The sequence below is a fragment of the Lissotriton vulgaris genome, unplaced genomic scaffold, assembly GCF_964263255.1.
Source record: "Lissotriton vulgaris unplaced genomic scaffold, aLisVul1.2 SCAFFOLD_1351, whole genome shotgun sequence".
In the NCBI taxonomy this organism is placed as follows: domain Eukaryota; kingdom Metazoa; phylum Chordata; class Amphibia; order Caudata; family Salamandridae; genus Lissotriton; species Lissotriton vulgaris.
In genome coordinates, this window is record NW_028251453.1 from 154,145 (window position 1) to 159,210 (window position 5,066).

At 48.4% G+C, this 5,066-nt stretch overlaps 1 non-coding gene across 1 annotated transcript; it reads left to right on the forward strand.

Annotated features, from left to right (window-relative positions):
• Nucleotides 1–4,514: 4,514 nt before the first annotated feature.
• TRNAI-GAU (transfer RNA isoleucine (anticodon GAU)) lies at nucleotides 4,515–4,609 on the forward strand. The gene is made up of 2 exons: nucleotides 4,515–4,552; nucleotides 4,574–4,609. It is a non-coding gene; the product is annotated as a tRNA-Ile (tRNA).
• Nucleotides 4,610–5,066: the final 457 nt, after the last annotated feature.

Below are 5,066 nucleotides of genomic sequence, written 5' to 3' on the forward strand. Positions count from 1 at the left end.
GTTAATGAAATAGAAAGCCTTTGTTTACACAAGCAGGGGAAGTAGGGAGCACTACCTTCAGTCACTTCTACTACTGGCCCACAAGATACAGCTTCTATGGACCTTATTTTAAAAGATTTCTCTGCTGTGGGGCAATGAATGGGATCTATGGATGTCAATTGAAAGGTTCGGATATCGAGACAGAAATGAAGACAATACGGATGGACGTAAACTCTTTACATTCCAACTGGAAACTCTAGATAAATGAACCGCCCTTTTGGAAAAAAGATGAGATAATATGAAGTGTTGGCGGTTATCTGGCATTTAAAACAAAAAGTAATAGATTTGGAAGACAGGATTGTATAGGGGAGGTTCCAAGATGGTGGATTGACACCGCCAGATCGGAGAACGGTTGCTGAAGGGTCCGGTCACGCTTACTATGGCTCACATCCTTTAACTGGCAAGCATCCAAATTAAATTAAATAACTACAAGATCTTCTATTAAGGATACTTTTCTCGCTGGCAAAGTGGAGTTCTGCCCGCGGTACTGGACTAGGAGCCAACGAGGAGCCGACTGAGAAAACCAACGAGCACCTGCAGCTTGAGTGGCTGGGCAGTAGCGGTATACCTGTTTCACGGCATCGGAGGAGGGCGGAACGGAGCTGGAGCTGGATGCTGCGGCTTCGGTTGATCGAGAACCGGGTGAGGGGGCTGCTCCGGTCCATCCGGCTTCCGCGTTTTACTCCTGCATCTTCGAGGGGCTGGACGGCGTTCGGCTGGCTCGGCCTCCCGGCTCACTGGGGCTCAGGTCTATCATCGGCGGCAGAGCTTTGTGTGATGGCGCCAAAACCTCAAGCAAGGAACACACGAACGACGAAGCAGACGGGCGCTGCTGCGGTATCTGCGGTAGCACCCGCAGGAGTCGCCATGGAGGGGCTAGAGGCGCAAATATCAGACACTGGAAAGAAAAATACGGGAAAGCAGGAGAAAACAGGATCAGGACCAAACGTTAGTAAGCCACTTCTTCGTTTGCCACTTTTTGCTAAGCCTAATTCAGCACCTGATAGCAATACATTAAAACTAACTGTTACTGATTCCCTAACACTATCGGATACCTCCGGCTCCTCTGAATCAGTGGATATTGTTGCTAATTCAATTAACGGGGAGAATAATGCTGCAACTACTACCTCAAAAATCGCTGCCTCTAAAATTGCTGTTAGTACTTTTAATGATGCAGTGGGATTGAATCCATCTAGGTCAGCATCAGTATTAGTAACAGAGATACCGGATGATTCTGATGATAAATTACTGATGGGAGAAGAAAAGATAATAAAGGAAGTTGAGAAGTCATTGGGGGCAGGAGAGGGGATAACCAGGGAAGCAGAGGGGACAGTGGAGGCCGAGGGAGCAGAACATGTGGATGGGACAGAAACGGACGAGGAATATAGTGACTTTCCTGACCCAGGCAATAGCACACCCTCGTGCTCAGCTAAAGATAAAGCTAATTGTATAAAAAAAGGAAGAGGCAAGGTCAAGAACAAGGTGAAGAAGATTATAAATAAACCAAAGCCTACTACTGCAAAAGCGATAGCGGAGAATAGCCCCATAAGTAAATGGGTACAGGCTAAAGGCGGTGTTAAATCTATGGCACTAAGACTGTCAGGAAACAGCCCTACCGAGGCAGGGGCTACACTAGGGGAAATAAACTGTCTCAGTAATGCGACAAATATAATGGCCCCGGGTGATTCAGCAAGGGGAATGGTAGAAGCACTTAACCTGTCTCCAAATGGGCACACTACCCCTGTAATGGATTCAGCGGATGGTTTGGATACGGCTATCGTTTTAATGGAAACTTCTTCTTCCCCACCCCCTGCCTCCCTGATAGTAACAACGGGGGTAGTTCCCATACCAACGTCAGCATCTGTACTGCCCGTGACAGCTCCAATCGCAGCAATAACAAAAGAACATGGTTCTACTTTAACAGGGGCAGATAACATCAGTGATATATCTCTTTTGAATACCTCTCGGAATAATACACTTATTGATTGGAATCTTCAAGGGGAGGTATCCTCGTCATTTCAGATGATTTTGCAGTTGCTCAACGAACAAAAACATGAAGCTCAATCTCATTATCAACAGATGCGGGAGGATAGCAGCAAAACTCAATCCTCGCTGCAGGAGATGGCTTGCAAATTAGGGGCTATCTCTCAGGAGGTGGAAGAGCTACAACAGAGAGTTGTTTTAACGGAGGAGAAATCAACTCATTCTGAAATAGTAGTGAACAAACATGAGGCCCAGATTTGTCAAATGCAAGTAAAACTTGAAGATTTGGAAAATCGACAACGTAGACAGAATCTTCGAGTATTTGGAATTGTGGAAGGGGCCGAAGGAGCCGATCCCAGAGCATATATTGTACATTTATTTCAGAAAGCATTTCCGGAGTTATAGGATTGGGATTGGGATTCACTGATACAACGAGCCCATCGGCTTCCTTTGATCCAAAGAAACAAGGGTAGTCAGTATCCTCGCTCAATTCTGATCTATGTCGGTAATTTCTTACTTTGTCAGGCAATTTCATTAAAGGCGAGACCAAATACTCCAGTTACTACTGACTCAGCTACCTTTTTTGTTAGATCAGATTTAAGTAAACTTACTATGGAGCGGCGTTGGAAACTGCGACAATATATCGACCCAATAAAGGATCTGGGGGCCAGGCTTTTTTGCAAGAACCTGCCAAGTTAAAGGTTCTAAAGAATGGCCGCACATACTACTTTCTGGAAGAAAGTGAGGTTGAGCAAGTTATGGTCAAATGGAAGTCAGAAAAAAATGGACAATAAATTATGCTCTCTGCATTTCTCTTATGAATAATGATGAATAATCCTTTATATATGTGAATTATGATTGGAATTCGGCCGTTTATTAGTTGAATTTGATTTCTTTGATGTTTTGATACAAGGTATTGCAAGATATGACACGTGGTTGTGAGCTTGTGGTGTTGAATGGCCGGATCCTCAGGGCCGTGACTCTGTTTTTGCTGCCACTACAGCGGCAGCTGGGTTAATGGGGGGACCTGCACGTAGGAACAGGATTGGGAGGGGGTGGGACAGGGAGCTGCAAGGTAGGGTTTGGGGGGGGAGGAGATTTGTCAGGGTAAAAAAGGCATTACGGGGACAAGCAGTTTAATAATACTAAGGTGTAGCAAGGCTGATTTGATTTGGTATAAGGGTTTTAAGGACAGGAATATGTATTACATAAAATGTATCAATTAAAATGTTTGGTATGGAATGTGGTGGGTTTAAACAGTAGGATTAAAAGAAGTCTTGTGTTTGAGGAACTTAGAATGTATAATCCTCAGATAACAGTAATTACTGAGACTCATAATGCATTTAAAGACAGAAAATTACTCAAACAACTGGGCTATGACATTTTAGTATGTACTGATTTTAATGCTTCAATCCGGGGGATGGCAGTTCTAAAACATAAACAGTTTAAGGCAGAAATTAATAAAACATTACCTCTACGTGCCTCGTCCTCGACCCAGTCATCACACAAGAGGTATTCCACACGACAGGAAACAAAACCGGAAATGCTTTTAGACTCCACCCACCCTCCTGTCAGGTGCTATAACACACCTCACCACCAGATGCAAATCCTGTTTTGTTTCCTGTCGGTGGTTTACTTGATGGGAGACGCTGGGGTGAGTGCCGGGCGCTTACCTGCTTCGTTTGTCCTATGGATCCTCCTCTGCTGGCCTCTGGGGGCTCCCATGGACCGTCGTGGGATTACTTGGAGTGGGGCTGCTGGGCTTCCCTTTCTCCTCCTGGGCTCAGGTGACCCATACTGCTGGGCTTTGTGGGTCTTCCGGTTTCGTTTCCTGCCCTGGTCTCTGTTCGCGCTGCTGGATGTGCTGTGGATCTTCCTCCTGCTGCTTGCTCTTCTTTCCTGCTGGATCCTTGACCGTGGAAAAGTAGGGGTTTGGGGCTGTGAGCGCTGGGCTGTTCTGGGGCACACTCCTCCCCTTTGGATTCCCCGATGTCGCCAGTGCCTCTTTGCCTTGTGGGGGCCCGGGTGACGGCTCCTGCATGTGCCTTCGGGACGCGTTGTTCTCCCTGCTGCACTGGAATGGCCGGCTGTCTCGGTGGCGTCTTCCTGGATTTGCGTGCATGCACATTGCCCCCTGTTGCACCCGTCGGCCGTGTTCGGTGCAGGGTGCTTGTGTGGGCGGGCGCCCGGGTGGGCTCCGGGCGCTCCGGTTCTTGGAGTGGAGACATACCTGATCCGTGTTTGTACACGGTTGCGTGTCTCAATTATTGGGCATTCTGAAGGTTGGGACCTGAGCCTGAGCCATGGGACTGTACGGTGGCTCCTGGAGCTGCCGGGGATTGCACCCGGGGCCTCTTCAGTGGGATTCCTGCGCTTTTCCGGGGTGTGGATGTGGACATTCTGTTGGTGCTGCCAACTTTGGTGCTGGGTTTCACGGTTCGCGGCTTGCCTCGCCCGCATCCGCATCCGCATTGGCCCTTGCTGGTATGTGTGCTCCAGTGGCACAATCGGTTAGTGCGCTGTACTGATGCAGCAGTACTTGCACTGTGCCATGCCGAGGTTGTGAGTTTGAGCCTCACCTGGAGCAGCTGATTGGTTTTCATACACCATTGATGTGGTCTTTACTGCGCTTCTTCTGCATTGTGAGTTCTAAGTTGCCCGGTGTTCGAGAGCGCTGTGGACAGGACACTGTCCTTCTGCTTGCAACTTGGCGTCCAGGCATGGCGTCTGGTGGGAGTCTGCTTACGGTACGTGCTCAGCAATGTTGCACGGATGTCTGGAGTTCGGCTTGGAGCGTTGGTCGTGTGCTACCTCCGTCGTGTGGAGAGGTGTTCCTCTCCTGTGCCTGCATCTTCCCCTTTTTCCGGTGGGGCCTCCTCCCCTCTCCCGTGATGCCTGGAGGTGTGCTGATGCCCGGTTTGGGCGCCTTCTTCTGGATCATCTGTTGCTTGCTGTTGGGATTTCTGCTTTCTTCGGATTTCTTCTAGCCTCTTCTCTGCCAGTGCCTCTTTTGTGTCCGTGGTTCTGTTGCGGGTGTGGATGGT